The sequence below is a fragment of the Cibotium barometz genome, chromosome 7 (genome assembly GCF_041138505.1).
Source record: "Cibotium barometz isolate CiBa-2024 chromosome 7, ASM4113850v1, whole genome shotgun sequence".
In the NCBI taxonomy this organism is placed as follows: Eukaryota; Viridiplantae; Streptophyta; class Polypodiopsida; order Cyatheales; family Cibotiaceae; genus Cibotium; species Cibotium barometz.
Genome location: NC_141052.1, coordinates 52,903,497 through 52,921,741, shown reverse-complemented (window position 1 = coordinate 52,921,741; position 18,245 = coordinate 52,903,497).

Genomic DNA, 18,245 nt, shown 5'->3' with positions numbered 1-18,245 from the left:
CGTTTCATATTCACTAAGATGGGAATGAGAAAATTCAAATAAACTATCGAAGTCGGAGATCGAGATAAATGATTATTTTATTCCTCCTAGGAATTCATGTTTAGTTTAGAAATCTGTAAGCAAATATTCAATGAACGAAATTTAGAAAAAGAGAAATTAAAATATTACCTTTCAAGAAAGATAGTTTAGTAAGAACCTTTCCAGACCCAAAACTCTGATTCAGACTATTGACCAAGACCTAATTCCTTCGTCAGTTTCAATCAATGACGATGTGTCCAGTTCAGGAAAATGCACTCAAAACACACCGAATCCGAAACTAAGTTAAGACTTTTGATTTTGATCTGAGGATCAAGTTAACAGAATTTGAGGAATTCTGTCTTGAATTCAAACCTGGATCTAGAAGTATTGGTATATGGATTTAAGATTTATTCATGGTATTCAAACAAAATCAAAACTGAAAACTTGCATAGAAACCCTGTTTTCTTAAAGGACTGTCTTACGCTAGAATGCTTGGAGGGAGCATTTGGCATATGTGTTTAATTAAGGGAAGTTCGGTTGCAATAGCTGGCGACGGGGAGTGTTTGAGGGACAGCTCATGTGGCAAAACCCTGCCCAGGTCTTGACCAGCCTGGGTATGGTAAAAAATGGTGTGCTTCCGGTACGATGGGCAAGGGTGGACGAAGCAGTCCCTAAGTGAAGTGCCAGGACACCTAAGGAGGATCGTGGTTCTAACCAGGTGATGCACGGGCTCGCAGTGCTTAGGACACCCATACATATGTCGAGGAAGATATATATATGTATGTTGACGAAATGATTATTGTAATTTGTTACTGGATCTCGTTGGCTGATCAGCTGGTCCCAACGGAGAGTCCAGAGTGGTACTGTTTTTGTGAAACAAGGGATTGAATGGAAATTTTGAATTATGAAATCTGTGATCATATCTATTTTGTCAATGGATTATTTTTATATTAAAGTTTTAAAGAGGAGTGTGTGCATATCTGTTTTCTAAAGCTAAAGTTAAGAAAGGCATTTCAATTATGGGTGGGTGAGTACTTGTTTGGTTCTACCGATTCCAGTGGTAGGGTGGCAGCTAACCCATGGGCCGGATGGGGTTAGGTTGGAATCAGTGGAGTTTTAATAATCAAACTGAAAAATCTTAGGATTACGCTAGGATTCGAATAGCTAGTTAATTCCCTGATAAATTTCTCAATTGAGTGGATCAACGGCTGTGCCTGATCTGGATTAGGAAAAAGGCATTGAAATTACTCAGATGATCAATCAGGGATAGTTTCCTTCTATCTGGTTTATTCAGGTGAAGGATAGTTTAGAATTGATCTTGTTAGAAAAATTCGTTAACAAAATTCAAAAAGGTGGAATCGTCCTCGCTTTTCGGGCATGGGAAATTTTCCCGGTTTCGGTTTTCGTAGTGACCACCAGCCTAGTCTCGTGCCCGGACATTCGTAGGCGAGGCCCCGAGTGAGAAACCCTGCCCCGCACATGAGGGGGCTGCTTCCGCTGTGTCAGCTACTACCGAGAGTCCAATGCGCGGAGGGGGCAGAGGGATCTCACAATTGGTATCAGAGCAAAAATTACCTAAATTTTTAATAGAAATGTGGGAAAGAAATGTTTTTCACTTCTTAATACTATGTGAATGAACTTCAAAAATTGAAAACTTATAAATTGAATTGGAAATTTATAGATGGACACCTCGAACTTATCTCAAATTCCTGGACTCTCTCAGAGTCAGGATATGATAGCTTTTGCATTTGAATAATGCATGATTTAAGCTAACAAATTGCAATTAATTTGAGAATTAATCTAGAATGCAAACATAAGGAAAAAAATGCAAAAATTTGAGATTTGCTTGAATGTTGAGAGCAAGGTAAGAGCACTCACATGCTTCTCCCTCTCTCGGTGAAGACTCAAATGCTCCAATGCTCAATCAACAGCCAAAGCTCCAGGTAATCATCATCAAAAAACAACACAAAACATGGTTTATCAACCCACCGATGGATTTTCACTCCAACTGAGCTAAATCAAAGACTCTAGTAAATGAATTGAGTAGAGGACCCTAAGGCAAATGCCTCCCCAGAAACGATGCCAAAGATATTAAGGAATAACACACTACCTTGCACACGCAAGATAAAGAAGAAGAGAAAGGTACATACAAGGGTCGAATCCGGAGGATAGCACTTGGCCAACCCTATGAGGGTTAACTCCTCGATGATGTGAAGTTGCTAGAGGGGCTCACTCCACACTCGTCGTGTGGTGTCACCCAAGAAGAGATCCAATGCTAGGTAGTGAGCAAGAGGAAAGGAGCTATGGAGAGCTCAACCTCTACCTCATGCCAATAGTATGCAAATGGGACATCGTAGATAGCAATGAGAAGGTATAAGAGAAGAGAAGGGAGAGCACTACCATTCCTACTCACATACACCAATAATCAAGCAAGCGAGCAACAACACAAGCAAGCAAGAAAGAAACCATAAGCTCACATGAGAGAGAGAGAGAGAGAGAGAGAGAGAGAGAGAGAGAGAAGGCAAACTCAATTAAGACAAATGAGATTGTTCCTTTTCATATTTCATCAAATGTCTTATATACATGATCTCATATTTATAATGTCCGGCCGCCCAATTAGAAGTGGGGGCCCAAAACTAGTGTTCCTAGTTTTACTAGCTCTATGTGCATAAAATCCTCATGACTAGTGTTGCACATGCCATAAGCTCGGTCATCCCATGTCTCATATACAATTAGCTCATTGCGCAATTACAAAAGTATGTGTTACAAAAGTGGCATAGTAGCCGCACGTCATATTAACCGGAGTGATTAACACTGAATCATATCGAGGATTTACTATCGCTCTTTGCCCTCCTGAGACAAAGAGGAATAAAGATTTGTACACATTTGATGAGTTGGTGAAATAGGAAAACCGTGGACCTCGAAAAACACGTGCAACAAAAAATACAAAAACGAGAGAGAACACCAAATTGGGTCCCCACCACTGCTCTCCCAAGCGTGTGCCAAAAGCATCCCCACTTGAGTATTTATATTTTATTACTTCAAGAATATGTTACATGGTGATTTTAGCCCTTGCTTGCTCCACAAGATTTTATTTTACAAAATTGGATAGTAAAATATTCTGAAAAATCTCACTCCCATGATAGTCCTCCCAATTGAGAATATAATTGTCCTCGGTTGTAAATATCAATGCACACGACGGGTGATTAAACACATTAATCATTCCCACATTAATTGGTTGTAAATATTAGTGCACACGGGTGATTAAACACATTAATCATTCCCACATTGGATTCACTCACAATGTCTTTACATGCGTTGCACGTGGTCTTAGAGTAGATCAGATTCATTCACAATCAAACTCACACAACCTTTACATGCATCACACGTCTTAGAGTTGATCACATTCACTCACAATCAAACTGCCACATTGGATTCACTCACAATGTCTTCATACATGTCACATGTATTCACAGAGTTGAGATCACATGTCTCACAGCTGGTTGGATTCACTCACAGCTGGTTGGATTCACTCACAACCAACTTGGGTCACCCTCTAAAGAATTAATCAGATTTGCTCTTAATTCTTATACCACACTTGGGTCACCCTCTCAAGAATTAACTAAAAAAGTTGATCAGATTCACCAACTCTCTCATTCCTTACACGCCTTGCACGTGTCATAGCTGGTTGGATTCACTCACAACCAACTTGGGTCACCCTCTCGTGATAAGTTATCCGTCACAAGTAAATATCCATCACAAACATGTAAAAGAGACATTGTATCAAGGACTTCTATGCGTAATAAATTCTAGTGTCCCATACCACCAAAAATTATCCCATACAAATCTAGAGATAAGTATGCATCAGAATACTTCATATAGGATTAATCGCATGTCCCATACCACAAGAGTAATACATAGTAAAAATTTCATAAAGTATAGTTCAAGATGGAAGGGCCAGTTCCTCAAGAAGTACTACTTTTAATGCATAAGAACTCTAGTTGAAATTTACAAAAAGTCTTAAATAAAATTTATTGTTTTGATAATCAAATGAAATGAATATGTTACTTCACAAACTTTAAATTCAAACAAGACTAATAAGTTTTGAAACGGTTTAAATAAACAAGTCTAAATCTATCTAATTAGCTTAATGTCAAACGAGATGATGAAAATATTAATTTGCACTTGAAGTTAAAATAAATTTGAATAACGAATTTTAAATAAAACTTGACCATGTAAAATAGAATGAAAAAGTAAGAAAGTCTTACCTTGGTTTATTGTTAACTACAAAATAAAAAAGTTAAGAAAAATAGAGAATTTAAAACAATAACTAAAAATATAATCATTCGACTTATCGTGCGTAAGTTGAGTTGATAATTGTTGGAATATCAACATGGCTACATGATAAAAATCATCGAAATAACCTGCACATCACCACACATAACAATATGCCTACCCTCATGTACAAACTCAAGGTTATAAACTAGTTAAGTAAAATAACTCAAGGTTATAAACTAGTTAAGTAAAATAACTCAAGGTTATAAACTAGTTAAGTAAAATAACCATATGGCCTAGAATAACGTCGGCCCAAGTGAGATGCATAACCAAAAAAATTTATTCAAGTCCTGTATCCCTGCAAAGCTGATGACACATCGAATGTGGTTTAAAACGATGTAAAATTATTTATTTCTGGTCTCATATAGCAATAATCTCTTTTTTTTTCCATTTCTCTCTCTCTCTCTCTCTCTCTCTCTCTCTCTCTCTTTCTTTCTTCTTCTTCTTCTTCTTCTTCTTCTCTCTCTCTCTCTCTCTCTCTCTCTCTCTCTCTCTCTCTCTCTCTCTCTCTCTCTCTCTCTTTCTTTCTTTCTTTCTTCTTCTTCTTTCTTCTTCTTCTTCTTCTTCTTCTTCTCTCTTTCTTTCTTTCTTTCTTTCTTCTTCTTCTTTCTTCTTCTTCTTCTTCTTCTTCTTCTTCTTCTCTCTTTCTTTCTTTCTTTCTTCTTCTTCTTCTTCTTCTTCTTCTTCTTCTTCTCTCTCCTCTTCTTCTTCTCCTCTTCTCTATCTTCTCTCTTCTTCACTTCTTCTTCTTCTTCTCTTTCTTCTCTCTCCTTTTCTTCTTCTTCTTCTTCTTCTTCTTTCTTCTCTCTCCTCCTCTTCTTCTTATTTTTCTTCTATCTATTCCTGTAAGATTCCTCCCCATTCTCTCAAGATGTCCAGCATCTTCCCCTGTAGTCAAATCCCTCTTCAGAAATAAAAAAAAATCTTGTTTCTACTTGTTTTGACCTATGTTTTAGAGAGAGGTTATTCAGATTTTTAATATTTTTGGATGGAAAAATATCTCTTCTTATTAAAATAAGCTCTCCCAAAACAAAGTTTAGAAGATGCATTAGAAATCAAGTATAATCTATTCAAGAGGCCTTATCCTAGGGGTCCAGATTTTTTGAAAATTTTAAATTAAGGTTTTGAGGGGCCAATCAGATTCATCCAAATGTGTGGAGAAGATAAAAAGAAGAAATAAATAAAATCCCCCCAAAAATGAGTAAATACTCACATAACATGAAGAGTGAACTAAGGACTAAGGACCAAAGGAAATACTAAAAAAATGGATTTTTGACACCTCATAATGGAAATTCCCCTCTCATGAGGGAGACGGCTATTTCACATGTGTGGTGGAGTTTTAAATTATCAAAAATTGAGATATTTCATCTCTCCTCCCTCCTAATTCAAGTCTAGTTCCAAAAAGTAAGCTGGACTGACCTAAAAATGGTCAAAAATTGACCAAACTGATCTAAAAAATTCTAGAGTCAGTTTGCTTGGTTAGAAGCTCACTTTTTCCTATAAATAGAAGCCTCCCCCTTTGTTGAAGATTAATAGTGTTTTATGTACTGTTACTCTACTCCTCCCAAGAGCCAAGAACTGTGAATTTCTTAATAATTCACTAGTTTTTGACCATTCCCTCTTCTAAAGATTTGGTGGCCACTCTTGTTGCAAACAAGAGTAGATCCCTCAAACCATCAAGCCAAAGGAAAGCTCCCAAAATTCATGTAAGTTAGAAATCTTATATTTATCTTTATTCTTTTAATGGTTTTCTAATTTTTGTTTTGTTTGAAATGATAAATGGATGCTATGCCTTGTTGGAAAGGCTTTCCCCCTCTCTCATTCTTAAAATCATCCCTTCTCTATCCTAGTTAAGTAATCTAATTGTTGAAATTAAACTTTTCCTATTGTTCTCTTTTAAAAGTGAAAATTGATTAGCCTAGAATGCTTTAAACCAATTGGGGTCAATTTTTAAGTAAATTAAGTAGGAAAATTTAAAAAATGGTCAGCCATACAAAGGAGGTTATGGCAAAATTTTCTAAGATTTTGTGAAATAAGTTTCATCTTTTATTATTCTAAAAGAGTAATCCCTATTGTTTGTGTATTCTAAAAGTGTCATTTTCATTCTATGCATAGTAGAAATATATTTATTCTAAAAGTGTTATTTCCATTAGATATAAATTCTATGCATAGAAAGATGCATATTGGTTATTTTGTTTATTATAAAAGAGTGATTTTCATTAGATATAAATTCCATGCATAGAAAGATGCATATTGGTTATTTTTTTAATTATAAAAGAGTGATTTTCATTAGATATAAATTCTATGCATAGAAAGATGCATATTGGTTTTTTTTAATAAAAGAGTGATTTTCATTAGATATAAATTCTATGCATAGAAAGATGCATATTGGTTTTTTCTTTATTTATAAAAGAGTGATTTTCATTAGATATAAATTCTATGCATAGAAAGATGCATATTGGTTATTTTTTTTATTACAAAAGTGTTACTTTCATCAATATTGATTTTTATGCATAAATAGATGCATAAAAGAATATTTTATTATAAAAGTGTTACTTTCATCAATATTGATTTTTATGCATAAAATGATGCACAAAAGAATTTTTTTTATTATAAAAGTGTTAGTTTCACTAATATTGATTTTATGCATAAAATGATGCATAAAAGAATTTTGTTTATTATAAAAGTGTTACTTTCATCAATATTGATTTTTATGCATAAAAATGATGCATAAAAGAATTTTTTTAATATTGAGCAAAACGAAGTCTTTTTTTTCATGTCAATTTTTGTAAGAAATGTGTAAAGTACCCAAAATATTATCATTTTTTGGTAGTGTTGTACGCATACATAGACCACTTTTTAAAAAGAGGTAAAAAACTGAACTTTTTTTATAGAATCTTTAAAAGATGCCAAATGTTTCTTTTTTTCAGGAAATATTACCTGTTTTGTCCGCCAGTGTTACCTATTTTTGAAGTAATAAAGTTTATAAATACTCAAGTGGGAATTCTTTTGGCATACACTTGGGGGGGGTAGTTGAGACCCAATTTGGTGTTCTCTCTCATTTTTGTATTTTTTTGTTACGCATGTTTCTCGAGGTCCGTGGTTTTTCCATTTTAGTGGTATTAGAGCCGAAGGTACGTTTCATCAAAAAGGTGTGTTTGTTGGGGCACTCAGACAGCTCGGGACCAAAACAGGTCCTTTGTGTGAAGGTGAGGGATGGCGGTAGGAATCCCTAGAAACCCAATGCCAATAGCGACATGTCAGAGCATCGTCAAGACATCTTGCAGAGCATCAATTGAGATGTGAGTGAACACCAACGCGTAGTAGAGCAGCTCCTACAGTCGGTAGAACCAACGCTTGCGCGAATTAAACACCGACGGATTGGTGTATGAGTATCGACTCACACAACACGATGCAAGATGGCAACATATAAGAACACCAGACACAACACTGATCGTCAATAATCGGTGAGACAATGGGGGCGGCAGCAACAACACGCTCGCTACTGCGGATGTCTCTTGAAGAAATAAAGACTAAACACAATCATTTTTCTTACTTATACTCTCTTTGCTGACCAGTAGAATGCCATTTGGGATTAAAGGAGAACTACATGGCAGCGTGAGAAGCGTTGTGGGAGCAAAAGAAGAAGAAGAGGAGAGAGAAGAAGAGGAGGAGGAGGAGGAGGAAGTGTGAGATCCCACTGCCCCCTCTGTGCACCGCGGAATCCCGGATGGTAACAACGGAAGAAGCAGCTCCCTTTTCGTGGGGCAGGGTTTCCCACTCGAGGCCTCGCCCTCGAATGTCCGGGCACGAGACAAGGCTGGTGGTCATTTCGAAAACCAAAACCGAGAAAATTTCCCATCCAAAAAACGGGGACGATTCCACCATTTAAATTTTCTTAACGATTTTTTTTCTAACGAGGTCAAGATACTGAACTAACCTTCATCTAAATAAACCAGATAGAAGGGAAACTATTACAGACTTAACTTGAAGGGATCAACGCTTTTTTCCTAATTGAATCAGGCATAGCCGTTGATCTATTCATTTGAGAAGTCTTGAGGCTTTTAATTAACTACTCGAGTTCTAAGCGTAATCCTTTTTTTTCTGAGAAAAAGATCCTTTCATTAGTTTAAAAAAAACACCCACTGGGCTACAAAAAAACTCTCCTGCTCAAGAAGGCAGAGCAGAGATCCAACAAGGCAGCTAGGGAGACTCTCCCTAGGTGCAAATAGGTACAAAGATCAGTACAAATAACTGAGAGCTATATCATAAAATAGGAGGGGGAAAAAGCCAAACAGGTGGCCTGTAATGCCAGCGGGGGGTACCCACGTCGTGTAGTGTATAGAAGGGGCCACTGCGCCAAGTGGTGTGGAAGGCTTGGCGCCACAAGATCACCGCATCCGCGAGTTGCCCCGGAAGCGATCATACTGTCCTCACAGGGTGTGGATCAGCTCCTACCAAATCCCCAAACAGTCTCTGCTGGTGGCTCCAGTCTCCCCTCAAAGGCCATGAAACACCGGGCTCTCCAGGTGAACCAGATGGTGAGGCTACTGAGGAGCTCCCATCGTAAATCCCTCTCCTGTGTCCAGACAACGGACGAGAAATCCGGTGAAGGAACAAGGCAAGGCTAGTCCCTAATGAATCTGATGGCCTGGCTGTCCTGCTCCGTCTCGTATCCCAGAGCAGGCCCTGATGATGTCGACCAAGCAGCGGCACCCCCACGTATACATGCCCTCTGGAGAGAGGGGGGCCAAAATGCGTAGCATCCTCAGCCAAATCTGCTGCGCCTGTGGACAGTCCCATAGGCAGTGTCTCTGTGTCTCCAATGGGTGGCCGCATCGAACACAGGCCGTCGGAAGACCACTATAGACAAGCCAGGTGCCAACTGCAGAGCCCCTGTGGGCAACTAGCTGAAAAGTCGAGATCCTGCGTGCCTGTCGACTAGCCCAGAGCCTGGCCCTGTAGCCGCCAATGCTCCGATGCGGCTGGAGAGACTATCCTCCTTGCAGTCAAAATATGCCTCCCCAACCGAACAGTGTACTGGAAAAAAGTAATCTCTGGGGCATCGGGAGGTGCATAAGGATCATGCCAATCATACTCAATCACCAGGGTCCCATTGGTGGAGCCGGGCCAAGGGGCGCGCAGCATATGCCCAAATGCGCCAATCAGAGTCCACATCTGCAGCAGTCAGGCAGGGTCTGGATCAATATGCCACTTTCAGGAAGCGACGGCCACTACCCGTATCCTCTGAAAGATGCACTCTGCAAGCAACAACCAGAGGCGACTCCGCCTCCACTCTCTGAAGTCTTCCCTCATCCTAGATCTCATAGTAGAGGCATCTACCATCCTCAGTGCAAGCTCTGACAGTAATCAGGATCTCCAACTATGTAAAGGCTCCCATCCACCGTGGGGCCGCTGGCTCAAAAGGCGTGAACCACTCCTCAGTGAGTGCCTCTTGAATGTCATCCCTCATAATCAGCCCCCCTCTGAAGTGACTTAGCCTCTCCACTTGGACCTCCTCTGGGAGACTGCAGAAGGCCTGCCAGTCTCCAAAACTGCGTGCTGGGCCTGCCCGCCAAAGATCCCCGGGCTAGACGAGGTCGAGAACCCAGCATATGACCTTGCTCAGTGCGTACCACGGGGCTCCAGATGAGCGGCTGTCTAGCCCGCTCCTCATCACAAGTAGGAGGTCTCTGAGAAAGCCTCGGTCTCAGCACCTCCCAAGCTCGCAGGATGCTCAAGGCAAATCTGTCCTCCCATCCTCTACTGAGGCCTGTCCTCCTCATCTCTATGAAGATCCATCATATCTCTGGTGCCCAAGTGCCCCTGCTAGAGGAGCCCTAGCCTGCAATCTCGCTGAAAAAGAAGCTCCTTCCAAGGCTCAGTGCCTAGAAGCAGCCCCCGAACAATAAGCTTCCCCAATAAGGCTCTACTCTGATCAACTGGATCTATAATGCCCAAGCCCCCTGGGCTAGCGGAAGAGTAATAACTTCCCAAGAAACCTTAGCCCCGGGCTGGCTGACCGTCCCGCCCAGACTAAAGAAAGTTCCTGATCAGCCTCTGTACCTGGCTGATGCAAGAGCTCGAGAAGATCCAGCAAGACATGATATACCACATGGTCGCTAAAAGCACCTGATTTGTCACCACCACCCTCCCAACCCAAGGATAGCCGAGCTGTACTCCAATACAAAAGCTTCTTTCGAATGCTCAGAAGAAGCGGGGCGAATCAAGTCCAATCTGGCATCCCAAATACCGCTCTGTGGCATCACCCCAGTGTCCAAAACATACTGAAAGCCTTTGTGGAGACCTGCTGGCCGCCCCAAAATGTCCCAATAGCACATGAAAAAGGTAGGAGGCGTCAATTCGTCCTCCCCAGGGCAACTATGGCACGGAAGGCCCCTCAAAGCCTCAACAAGCTCATCCTCTGAAAGAGGCTCACCCAGAACTGTGCGCATACGATCTGTGACCCTCCTCTGCACATGGGCCCACACAGTCTGTCTGCAAGCATCACGTGCCTCCGTGGCTGGCTCCGTTGAGAGCAGGTCTCTATAGAACTCATTGGCAATGACTCTAATCTCCCCGGGCTCAGTGGTGGCTAAAGAGTTGTCCTGTCTCCTGAGCTGGCGTACACCTGCTCGAGTGTGGCGAGGTCCGGTAATCTCAAAGAACTCCCCAATCACTCTATCACCAAGCTGCATCCACTGTGAGGCCTGGCGATGATAGTAGAACTCATGTCTCTGCTCCTCTGCCTCTCTAACCTCCTGGCGTGCCTGGCTCAGCTGGGACACCACCCCACTCACATGTAGGCTGCTGCTCCTAAAGGCACTGGAGCGAAGCAAGGCTATGTCTCAAGCGGCGCTCCCGCTCTCGTGTCTCTCCCAGCCGTGTCAAGGCTACAACGTGCAAAAAAGAGCTGAGCTCGATGAGTCCCTGGGCACACTGGCCTCTTGCTGCATCCAGGTCAGAGCTCTGGATATCATGCCATATCCTCTCAATGTCCTCAGAAAGACTGGAATCTGCAAGTATCCTCTTTGGGATCCTCAACTGCAAGCTGGTCTCCCATGTCCCCTCCTCAAGTGTCAAAATAACCGGTGCATGGTCTGAAAAAGAAGTGCCAGCGAGAATGCCAACGGAGCCCCCACGCTCCCCAAACCTGTCGCCCACATAGAAGCGATAGATTAGTCCCTCCCTACTGCCGGCAATCCGACCGAGAAAAACTAAGACTATCCTGAGAGCGAGAGAAAGCCTCATGCTGCCATGCATCAGTGATCCATAGTGTCATGCAAAATCGCTCCCAAGCTGCAAGCTCCGTGCTGTGCATTGTAACATGACTGCCTCCCACCCTATCGGCCGGGACCTCAAGCACGTTGAAGTCTCCTCCGACACACCAATGTGCGACCTTGGGCAATGCATCTGTAACAAGGGTCTGGAACTCTGCTCTAGCACTAGCATGGTTGGGTGCATAGACATTGAGCATGCCAAAGAGCTCATCGTGCATTCTTAGAATAACATAATGTGCTCTACTAGGCACAAGGACCCCGCGATCCAGAATGGCCTGCCGCCATACATCCGCAATGACCATACATACTCCTCCCTGCCCACCCAAGGGGCCAAACCCTGTAGACCAAAATGTGTCCCATTTACCACGCATCCGCAATGACCATACTCCTCCCTGCCCACCCAAGGGGCCAAACCCTGTAGACCAAAATGTGTCCCATTTACCAGGCATCATGGAACCATATCTCCGAATCCTGCTCTCACTCAAATGGTGGTCCTGCATCATCAGAATATCAATACTGCCCCCAACCAGGCATCTCTAAAGCTCCTGCCTCAAGCATCCACGATAGCGTACATAGTGTGCGCCGCCAAGGCCCTGTACATTCCATGAGATGATCCTCATGGATGACCTCTTGAGGTGGAGGCTGTCTCAACCATACGGTGGGCCTTCGCAAGCGGCTTGGATGGAGAATAGTCCCCATCCGAGCGGCTACGAATTTGCCCACCCGGTGTGCTGCAAGAATCTCGGATCAGGCGCTAGTGGCTGTGTCCCATGGCGACTGCCTCCCGCTCAAAGAGAGAAACCTCATGTATACAAACATATCCAGGGTCGCGTGCTAGATCTGCCACTATGCAAACCACCAAGTGGCGAACCTCGAAGGCATCCGCACTCCCGGAATCAAAGAAGTGCGCCAGCTCCTCCTAGAGTCGGCCTATCACGTGTCACCTCCAGATCGCTCACATGGTGAGAAAACTCAACTGCTTGAGTCTTCAGTGTGCTACGAGTGAGATCCAGAGTCCACTCCCGGTCGCTAGTGCTACAGAGAGGGAAGGAGAAGGCCACCGCTAAATCAAGTGCCTCCTCCCCTCGGGCCGGAGGTATCACCACATGAACTCTGATGGGTGCTGGCTCATGGGGGTCCTCCGCTCCAAAAAGCCGTGTGAAGGAGTAATCAAAAACCTCTGAGCGCTGTCTAGTGTCGAGCCTACTCAGCTGACTGCTGCGGATAGAGGATATCCGTGAAGCCCGAATCAGCATGGTAGGTCTCCTCTGGGGTGCTCAGCAAGGTCAGTGCTCGGACAGCAGGTGATCGCCATGGTATTGCCAGGGCCTCTCGAGGAGCTGAGGCGAGCGGAGGGGGCGAGGGGGGAGAAGGGGGTGGGGAAGGAGCCGCTGACATAACGGGAGTGTAAAGGGAGGAGGCGAAGGTGGAAGCGAGGCGGGAGGGGGGGTGGGGGCAAAGGAGGGGGTGCTGGCATCTCCAGATCCTCAGTCTGCGCCGCTGGGGTCTCCTCCTAGAGGGGAGCAAAGCTGTTCCTCATTGGAACCCAGTGATGTTGAGACTGTGACTGCTGCTGCATCAGCCTCTGGGCGTGCTGTTGTGGCTGTCTCCCTCTACGGCGCCCCTATCCAGGCTGCCAATTCGAGGTCTTTGTGGGCTGAGCAGGTGTCTTAGAGGCTGCCTGCCGAGCCGCATCTGTGGGCGGCCATCGGGGGCCTACTGCTGCGGTGAAGGTCGGGGTCTCTTGCGAGGGGGGCAGGCCTTGGCCAGGTGGCCGACCTGCCTGCATACAAAACACTGGTTTGGGAGCCCCGAGAACTCCACTCTCTGATCTATCCATCCCCCCCTATCCTAGGTAGCTGAATGACCTTTGGAAGAGAGGAGATGTCTGGAACCAAAACTCTGACCGAGGGCACAGGCCAGCTGCTCTAGCCACCACTGAAGCTGCTGTGGGGCCAGTCTCAAGCACCGAGCCTACCAATGCTCCTATCCTAGAAAGGAGCGAAAGGTACTCGCGGGCGGAGTCTAAAGAAGCAAACTGTGACATGGAATAGGCGCTCTCCCTGCTCAGCCGCCTGCTGGGTCAAAGCCATGGGTCGCCATGCTGCCAAGGGGTCTGAAGAAGGCCCGAGCACCCCTGATGTCAAGGGGACTCATGGCTAGGACTTGGGCCATGCTGTGGGGCTGTCTCAAACTTAATCTGGTAATGTCCGCGGCCCAGTAGTAGCTGAACGTCACCCAGGATCTTGCCCACATCTGCGCAAGAAGGCGGGCCTGGAGAAGATCCCGGATCTCCCCTCTCTGCTGGGGCGAGTGCCGACTATACGGCAGATGGTGGAATGTGCCTAGAGGCGTTCCACCTCTGTGGCGAGGCTCGCTTCCTCTTCTGGCGAAAGAGAAAGCCTGATGGGGGTATCCAGGGGCGGGCGAGGGGGTTGCGGAAGAGTCCCAGCGAAAACGGAAAGCCCTGTAGGAACCGAGCTGCACAAAAGGCGGAGCGGGGAGGGGCGGGGGGGGAAAGGCGAAAGACGGAGGAGGGGGGGAGAACAAAGGGAGGTAAAAAGAAAATGAGGGGAAGGGATTGAGAACAAAGGCGGCGAAAAAGCAGGGGAGGTGGATGAAGCACGAAAAGGGGGAGAGAGGGCGAAGGCAGGCGGAGGGGGCGGGTCACAGAGAAAAAAAGGGAAGGGAGAGAGGGTGCGAAGGAGACAGAGCAGGGGGGCTAGCGCGATGAGCAGAGGCGGGGGGGACGGGTCATGGAGAAAAGGGAGAGGCGGGGGCTGGCGCGAATGAGCAGAGGCAGGAGGCGGAGAGGGGGGTGTCCATGCAGGCGCTACAGCGTGAGCAGGGGGGAGCGGAAGCTTCAGCGAGCAAGTCCTAATTCTAAGCGTAATCCTATTAATCACATTTATTATTAAAACTCTACTGAGCCTTTCTTAACTTATGCTTTAGAATACAGATACTCACACACTCCTCTTTAAACTTTAATTTAAAAAAAACAATCCATTGACAAACAATTATTGGTTACAGATGTCATAACTCAAAATTTACATTCAATCCTTGATTCTCACAAAACAGTATCACTCTGGACTCTCCGTTGACACCAGCAGGTCAGCAACAACGAGATCCAGTAAATTACAATAATTTTCTTGTCATCATTCATATATACATCTTCCACGACATATGCATGGGTGTCCTAAGCACGGCGAGCCCATGCATCGCGGTCAGAACCCTCCAGGATCCTCCTTAGGTGTCTTGGCACTTCACTCAGGGACCACTTCATCGGCCCTGGGCCATCGTACCGGAAGCACACCATTTTACACCACCATACCCAGACTGGTCAAGACCTGGGCAGGTTTTTGCCACATGAGCCGTCCTTTGAACACTCGCCAGCTGTTGCAACCGAACTTCCCTTAGAAAAACACATATACCAAATGCTCCCTCCAGCATTCTGGCAGCATTCTGGCGTAAGACAATCCTTTAAGAAAAGAGGGTTTCTATGCAAGTTTTCACTTTTGAATTACTTTTGAATTACTTTTGAATACAATGGGTATTTCACTTTTGAATTACTTTTGAATACAATGGGTATTTCTTAAATCTGTATCCCAATACTTCTAGATCACAGGTTTGGATTCCCAAGCAGAATTCCTCGAATTCTGAATTCTTGATCCTCGACGAATGAAAATCAAAGGTCTCAACTTAGTTTCAGATTTGGTGGGTGATTTGAGTGTAGATTACTGAACTGGTCACATCGTCTTTGCTTGAAACTGACGAAGGAGTTACATCTTGGTCATAGTCTGATTCAGGGTTTGAGTCTGGAAAGGTTCTCCCTGAACTATCTTTCTCGAAGGGTAATATTTCAATTACTACTTTACTGAATTTCATTCATTGAGTATTTGCTTAACTGAATTCAAAACTAATCACAAATTCCTATGAGGGATAAATTAATCATTTAATTAAAATTCCGACTTCGATAGATTTTTTGAATTTTCTCATTACCATCCTAGAGAATATGAAATGGTATAATTTTCCTTCACTTAGTATTTACTTATTCATTTTTCCAATATTCATGGGATTTAAACATAGGATTAAAGTGAACTCTTATTTTGATATGAAAAAATCTGTATGCATCTATTTATGCATAAAATCCAACTTCTATGGAAGTAACACTTTTATAATAAAAAAATCCTTTTATGCATCTATGTATGCATAAAAATCAATATTGAAGAAAGTAACACTTTTATAATTAACAAAAATTCTTTTATGCATCTATTTATGCATAAAAATCAATATTGATGAAAGTAACACTTTTATAATTAAAAAAATCTTTTATGCATAAAATCAATATTAGTGAAAGTAACACTTTTATAATAAAAAAATTCTTTTATGCATAAAAATAAATATTAGTGAAAGTAACACTTTTATAATAATTTTTTTTAGTGCATCTATTTATGCATAAAAATTAATATTGATAAAAGTAACACTTTTATAATTAAAACAAATTCTTATATGCATCATTTTTATGCATAAAAATCAATATTGATGAAAGTAACACTTTTATAATTTAAAAAAATTCTTTTATGCATCATTTTTATGCATAAAAATCAATATTGATGAAAGTAACACTTTTATAATAAAAAAATTCTTTTATGCATCATTTTATGCATAAAATCAATATTAGTGAAAGTAACACTTTTATAATAAAAAAATTCTTTTATGTATCATTTTATGCATAAAAATCAATATTAATGAAAGTAACCTTTTATAATAAAATATTCTTTTATGCATCTATTTATGCATAAAAATCAATATTGATGAAAGTAACACTTTTGTAATAAAAAAAATTAACCAATATGCATCTTTCTATGCATAGAATTTATATATAATGAAAATCACTCTTTTATTAAAAAGAAATAACAAATATGCATCTTTCTATGCATAGAATTTATATCTAATGAAAATCACTCTTTTATAATTAAAAAAACCAATATGCATAGAATTTATATCTAATGAAAATCACTCTTTTATAATAAAAAATAACCAATATGCATCTTTCTATGCATAGAATTTATATCTAATGGCAAGGCATAGCATCCATTTATCATTTCAAACAAAACAAAAATTAGAAAACCATTAAAAGAATAAAGAAAAATATAAGATTTCTAACTTACATGAATTCTGGGAGCTTTCCTTTGGCTTGATGGTTTGAGGGATCTACTCTTGTTTGCAACAAGAGTGGCCACCAAATCTTTAGAAGAGGGAATGGTCAAAAACTAGTGAATTATTAAGAAATTCACAGTTCTTGGCTCTTGGGAGGAGTAGAGTAACAGTACATAAAACACTATTAATCTTCAACAAAGAGGGAGGCTTCTATTTATAGGAAAAAGTGAGCTTCTAACCAAGCAAACTGATTCTAAAATTTTTCAGATCAGTTTGGTCATTTTTTAACCATTTTTAGGTCAGTTTAGCTTACTTTTTGGAACTAGACTTGAATTAGGAGAGAGGAGAGATGAAATATCTCAATTTTTGATAATTTAAAACTTTATGTACTTTGAGATGAGGAGGCAGAAGAAGCTTGTAGGCCAAGTCACCTACTTTCTTTGTAATCAGATATGGCCCACAATATCTGGGGGATGTGTCCTTGATGTGACAAAAAGGGGAATAAATGGGAATTTTAGTTATTAAATGAGTTTAGAAAGCATGAAAAAGCTCGCTTTAAGAAACAAAAGTTTATACTTTCCAATATACTTTTTTGTAAAATATCAGGCATGGACTTAGGTTCAAATCCTTACTACACATGGTAATGATGTTTTAGCTACACGGCCAACTTAATGCTAAGTAAGAATTTCTCAGCTAAGAGTTGATGTTTTTCATCAACTTGATACAAAACATCAACTTAATGATGTTTTAGCTACACGACCAACTTAATGCTAAGTAAGAATTTCTCAGCTAAGAGTTGATGTTTTTCATCAACTTGATACAAAACATCAACTTTTATGAAAATTTGATATTTTGCATCAAGTTGATGTATATGCAAAACATCAACTTTCTATGCAAAACATCAACTTTTTTACAATACTTGATGTTTTGTATCAAGGTTATGCAAAACATTAACTTCCCACAAAACTTGATGTTTTGCATCAACTTTTATGCAAAACATCAAGTTTTGTGAAAAAGTTGATGTTTTGCATCAACTCAATGTAAAACATCAACTTTTTCATAAAACTTGATGTTTTGCATCAACTTTGATGCAAAACATCAAGTTTTGTGTAAAAGTTCATGTTTTGCATCAACTCGATGCAAAACATTAACTTTTAGCCTAAAAGTTGATGTTTTGCATCGAGTTGATACAAATCATCAACTTTTACACACAACTCGATGTTTTGTATCAAAGTTGATGCAAAAAATCAACTCTACCACAAAACTTGATGTTTTGCATCAAGTTTCAGATGCTCTGGAGGAGAAGAAAGTTGGAGGATCATAGGTTGATTTTTATAAATGGTCAGTTTTAACGATTCTATCCACGTATGCATGCTTAGACAACCTATTCCACAAATTTTGAGTACCAACATGTCTATGTTTCAATGTGATGTGCAGACATCACAAAGCAAT